Here is a 6,494-nt window from a genome sequence, read left to right on the forward strand (position 1 = left end):
GTCACACCTCAACCTGCCTCAAAGCCAACGCTGATTGGACGTTCGTTTGGTGAACGGCTCCAAATTTTCTTTAACGGAGAGTAGCCAGACTGATCTGCGAGTGAAACCTTGAAAGCTCGCGAGATCAGGATGGTCTCACGAGGCTAGTATTTCCTCCCTAGGTCGCAAAAATCTTTGCCCATTGACTCTCGTTAAAAGTTGTACATGCGCAGTATCTCCTCTGCAATACAAAGGTATAGGCGAGCTCCCCTATACCTTTGTATTGCAGAGGAGCTACAGCCACATCCTTTTCCAGGACCTGGTTTAGCAAGAAGGCTTTGTTAGCAGCATGTAGCTTTATTCAACTTTCCCTGCCTCCTTTTTTAAATGTCAGGATCTGACTCGTTGTCTTTCAACCATGTCTGTGCCTATTGGCCAACGCTCTGACCAATAAGAGCAACTGACTGTGACGTATGAAGCGCGACAGAAAGCTGGTGGGGGAGTGTAAACAAACAGCCTGTCAGTAAAACGGCGAATACGTCCATCTTAAAAATGAATGAGCGTAGAGCCTCTTCCTGCTCACCTTTCAATGAAAACCCCAAGGCTAATCCTTCTAAAACTGATTCCAAAGCTGAGTCAAACAAGAACTGCTCAATAGTTGTTGCCATCTTCCTCGTTGTGCTTTCTCCAGCGTAGCGCAGCTTTGTCGTCACGCTCTCAAAACCCCGCCCGCTTTGCATCCAAAAATTCAAAACACATCTCTGCGTTGTGATTGGCCCGCCAGTTCCAGGGCCTGGAGCATTGATCGAGGCTAGACCACTCGCAGGAAAAAATGATTTTGGCCGCTGGCAGGTGCACATTGTCAGAAAAGAAATAGTTTTTATATATTAAAAAAATATAAAGCTGACTAATATTTTCATTATTAAACTGGTACATTATTTTTTTTAGGTTTGTGACACAATATTGGACCATGCAAAACACAGATTTACTTCCACAAAGCTTCAGAAGGGCAAGATTTATGTACAAAAAGCAGACCTACACATGAAATTATGTTTAGTTTTTATATATATATTTTTTTGGCATTCATATAAATATACTGCTGTGATAACTTAGTATATGGTTGGTTGGTTTTTGGTATAAGTCTATTTTAAATTTATAGCCCCCCCTGCAGAAAACTCCACCAGCCGCCACTGGCCAAACCAAACCTAATGTCAGAAAACTCTAAAACTCTAAGTGAAATATGGTTAAGAAAAAAAAAGGCTTCTGTGTCTTTTTAATATTAGTTTCCATTTAGATGTTTAAAACCTTATGATACCAACTGCAGGAAAATACAATTTCATCAAAGAGGTAATGAATAGCCTAACTTACAGAGGGCTTAATGAGTAGAATAACTCCAATGGGTTCTTTGAACAAACAATCGTCCCCTCAATGCCAACAAAAACCCAAGTATTTAAAGCCAGTAAAGCAAACAGGCTGAAAGATATCTTCAGATGGAATTCTTAACAAAAAGCATATTTGGAAAGTCGTTTTACTAATTAATGAGTCCTTTTTTATAAGCCTTACTAATCTAATTTGTGGAAGAGCGACTCTCTCTTGCTCAGCTGCTCCCACTATCATGAAAACTGCCATACATTATAACATTTAATGAAATCTGCATCACTGCAGGACTCCTGAGTGGCTCTGTAAGACATGTCAGGTGTCTGTTTGTATTATTGAGAAAAAAAGAGGATAAACAGTCCATATGTTGCTCTCTGCACTCAATGATGGAAAGCATAACTCTCCATTTGGGAGATGGATAACTGCAGGTTGTGGAGCATCTGCTGCATCTTTCAGCCGATGCATCAGATTTATGAATCATAAAGTTTTTTTCGCGGGCACTAAAACAACAGGGCAGGGTGATACAAATGTGCATCACAGCGGTGTTGACTTTAAACATCACATTCTTAACTCCTGGCTGTAAAAGCTGCAAGCGAACCCACTATGACAGCGTGACTCATTAAAATGATCCAGTGACACACTCGCCGCTACCTCTCAGTAGGAATGATTTCGCTTCCCAGCAGCAGCCGCGCTCAGTCTCATGTGTCAGATTTTTTGCATTTCTAGAGGCTTTGCCTGAATCACAGCTCGGAGGTTGAGTCTGAAAATCTAGCTCTACAAAACGACCAGGTTATTTCTTTCGAGGGTTGGTTGAACTTGTTGGAACTGGGGCTGAAGAACTCAACCAAATATTTGTTGATGTAAGAGAAGATACAAGAGAAATCCCTGACAATCCTGACAGGCAGCCATTTTAAATGGCCCTTAGACGGTAAAATAAAGGGATCCTTTCTTCAGATTTTATGCCAAAATTGATTCAATTATTTGTCTTTGTGTAGAAGCTGAAACCTGCTCAATCTTTCAGGCTTTTAGTAAGGAATAGAAATATGTACAAATTCAAATACTATTGATTTGTCTGCTGATTCACAAAGGAGCACTTCTGCACATCCCTCCATCCTTCCCTCCTGCTGCTGTCAGAAATTGAAATGTATTGGTCTCACAATGGAGAAATGAACTCTCTGCATTTAACCCATCCCCTTGGGGAGCAGGGGGCTGCCACTGTGCAGCACCCAGGGAGCAGTGTGGGGTTAAGGGTCTTGCTAAGGGACCCAGAGTGGCAGTCTGTGGGGATTGAACCTCAGATATCCCAAGTTCCAAAAACTCATTTCAGGGAGATGCCACGGTGTCATCATTCCTCACCATGGGCGGTTCTAGACAGGGGCCAAAGGGGGCCAGTGCCCCTGTAAATCATGTCCTGGCCCCTGTTATGTAACCTGGCTCCGCATATCCATCTGGAAACCTTCCGTTGAAGTAATTTTGGGAAGGGGCGAAAATACTGGTTAGCTGATTGGCCTATGTTGGTGATAGACGGGACAAATAAACCAATCAGATCAACGAAGCATATGACGTACTAACAGAGCGACGACGAAGAGGAGCCAATTGATAGATCAAACTCTTGCCGAAACCAGTCGGGAGAAGAGCAAAAACATCTTTTCCTCTGAGAAAAGCCTCCAGAGCAGTGTTTTGCTCTTCTTTCAGTGAAGAAATACTCTGTAATTCCGATAAAACTTCGACTGAAGCCGCCATGGTCTTTAGACTGAACTGTCGCGCTTCTCGTTGCGTCACACCTCAACCCGCCTCAAAGCCAACGCTGATTGGACGTTCCTTTAGTGAACGGCTCCAAATTTTCTTCAACGGAGAGTCTCCAGACTGATTAGCGAGTGAAATCTTGAAAGCGAGTGAAATCAGGATGATCTCACGAGGCTACCTGTTAAGGCCCCTCTACTGAAGAAATAATACTTAAAAGAAATTCTAATGATGATATGCGCTGGAACAGACATGGTTACTATTTGGTCCTTTGGATCTATTTCATTTTTTTTCTTTACAAATTATGTTTTACTAATTATTCACTGGTATTGAGATAGGATCCTCTAATTTTTACCGCTGAATTTATCATTTTTTCTCGGGTTCTAATTCAGATTTTATAGAAAATGGTCATTTTAACTTAAATTAAGTAAAAAATATGTAAAATTCCTAAATTATAAATTTATATTGACCTCATAAGAAATAGAATTTTAATTAAACCCAATTGAAAAGAAATTTCACTTCATTAATATTAATATATTTGAATCACTTGCCCTGTTTTTTATTTCGTGTTTTTTCTGGGTCCCTATAAAAAAACACGCTGACCCCCTCCTGGCCCCCTTATACATTTGATCTAGATCCGCCACTGTTCCTCACCATCGCACAAATTATTGTATTGCCTGCTCGCTCTCACTGGCATTAAAAAACATCACCTCTCATAGTCTAAAATCCAGGATAATTTATCCGACTTGCGGGTATCCGTGAACAACTATCTATATCATGGAGACTCCCGGAACTTCCTGCTTTAGTCTGCTTTAACCACCAGGCTAACAGACTCCTGGGCGAGTGTTAGACTTTCTAATCGTTCCTCCTCCCTACAGGCTCCAAAAAGTGAAAAACAACCAACTGGTTGCAAAGAAAATTATACACTGATTGAGAATTTACTCTTTTTTATTCAAAGCTTAATGATTATTTTCACAGTTTTTAACCTTTTCTAAAATTATTTTTTTTCACAGTAATGTTTTTTTTTATTTTTTATAATCCCCTTAAATATGTTTTTCTTAAATTTCCTTTTCAACCTCATTTGTCTTTTCTAAACACCTGCAGAGTATTTCTTCCCTTCTGGGAGATGTTATCTATTTATTTTTCTTTTGTACAGCCTTAGTTTTCTATTTTTAATTTGTTTTCATTGTTTAGTTTTGTTTCCGTCTACTTTTCCACTGTCACACCCACATTTTCACACCATGGAGCAATACTTTCTCTTTTCCTTCTGCTCTGCAGACACTTTTTATAAAGAGAAAAAGCCAGAGGCCTCTGATTAATCACGCACTATGAATCAATCCAATGTCTTTGCATCAGTAATTCACTTCAAAAATACAACTGCTGTCAGAGTCGGAACCAATTGGATGGAACAGCAGCATTTCTCCTTCTCAATCATGAAATGCTTGCAGAGAGTTTATCTATCAATTATAGTGTTAATTAAAATGAAGTTGCAATGAGCTCTGCTACAAACCGCAATCAGCTGTAATTAAGCCGATGATAAGATGATCTGGAGACTCCGAGCATTGATTATGGGTGTTTTTAATTAGCGATTTAATGAAAGTTACAATGCGGACCTGCTCACTGAATAGTGGAAACAAAGGCTTGGAGTTTAAGTTATTAATCACATGATGAAACTTAAATGTCTCTGAATAGAACATGATTAAATATATACATTGCATATATTTTAAGACTTTTTTAACATAACATTCTGTGACCTCTTGAGAGGAATTACTCCTAGATGGAGTTTATCCCTGTATTAAACCCTAAGTTTTAAGTTAAGAATCAAATCTTTCAGGCACAGAAGAAAGCTGATGTTCCAGGATTTTAGGATTTTAAGTTACGTTTTTTACTCCAAGTTGGAAGCGCAGAACACAGCAAACATGATTTTGAGTCCGATCTAATATAAAATGGTGTCTTGGAGATCATGACGCTCATTGAGAGTGAATAGGGATGAACACACCCAACAATATTTTCTGCAAGGGGGGTTGAATAACGAGAAAGACCCCCTGTTTTAGTCAGACTATGCAGCAATTTCAGCAGCATTGTCTTTGGTCTGACAGGAAGAGAGACGTGGTTTCAAAGTAAAACACATCCACTTTGGGGGGAAATGCATAAGAATCTCACAATTAAAAGGGAAAACGGTCTGGTTTGCCTCGTTTGGACTGGGCAGACTGGGATCAATCAATAAAACTTTTAAATAAACAATAGAATAATGAACGGAATACTTAAACGTGACAGGAGTTCAGGAGGACAGAACATTGATGAAGGAAGGGCAAGTTTATTTATATAGGACTATCAGTACAAAGACAATTCAAACTGCTTTACATAATTTAAGAACATCATAATTAAATGAATAAAGTAAAATATTTTAATGACATATACGCTGCTGTACAACCTCTACCTTTGAAAAAATAGTCCGAACGACCATAAAAAAAACAGAACTGATGCTGATCCATTGTGAATATTGCTTAATGCAAAAAAAAAAAAAAAAACCTGACTTAAAACGAAACATTTTCTCAAAGATTTACAGGCTTTTAATCCTTTAAAGAGGAAAATCCCAGTTATAGAACATGTGTGTTTAAATCTGTACATGTATTTATGTTTGGGGAAACGTTCTTGAAAATGTTGCCGAATGAATTACATAGGAAGTGTTTTTTTCTTTCCTTTAAATGAACTCCAAACGGCTTTGTAATGAAGTTTGCTGGGTTTATTACTTGTGGAATCGACCCAAAGTCGGTGAATAAGAAGCACGGTTTGAGAGATAAACGTGGACGTTCATGGAAGCCCCTGAGCCGTTAATAGCACTCAGTCTGTGAACGTCTATGTAGATACATCAAACACGCCCTTTATATTAGAATGTAAGAGCTAATCTGTGGATTACTAACTGTAAATGCTGCTTGAGATGGGATTAAAGTGGAAACTACATGTGGTGAAGATTGAGTTAAATTCAAGTAGAGATCCAAGGGTTGAGTTTGAACCAAGACTAAAGCCTTTTTATTACTGATGTGTCACTCAAATCTAAATTCGGTGTTTAGGAAATCCTGACGTCTTTTAAACATCATTTCACTGTGAAAAATACCCATGTAGGAATCGTAAGACTGCGGGTTTACATGTATAATGGTTGAATAACCGAAGACTTTGTTTGAACCGTGGCTCAGTGCTTCTTCTTCTTTTCTCTGCAGCTCTTCTCGCCGGAAAGAACGAGGCTGGAATAAACTTCAGAACCAGACATGGACGCAGAACCTCACTTTCAGTTTCACCTGTAATGGTAAGGCTTCAGATTATTCACCCCTTGAGTTTTGAAAGGATTTGAACACTGCAAAAAATCTTTTTCTTTTTTTCTTGAAATAAGTGCA

The 6,494-nt window shown here is 39.0% G+C and overlaps 1 protein-coding gene across 1 annotated transcript in view; it reads left to right on the forward strand.

Moving 5' to 3' along the window:
• The window catches only part of LOC107086615 (beta-1,3-galactosyltransferase 1-like), a 225,550-nt gene that overhangs the window by 173,185 nt on the left and 45,871 nt on the right, over positions 1–6,494 (forward strand). Inside the window, exon 4 of the mRNA XM_015377687.1 lies at positions 6,321–6,406. The gene's annotated coding sequence lies outside the window, so the exon portion shown is untranslated. The remainder of the gene's footprint in view (positions 1–6,320; positions 6,407–6,494) is intronic.

This window comes from Cyprinodon variegatus, unplaced genomic scaffold (assembly GCF_000732505.1).
Source record: "Cyprinodon variegatus isolate N-32 unplaced genomic scaffold, C_variegatus-1.0 Scaffold9, whole genome shotgun sequence".
Lineage (NCBI taxonomy): Eukaryota > Metazoa > Chordata > Actinopteri > Cyprinodontiformes > Cyprinodontidae > Cyprinodon > Cyprinodon variegatus.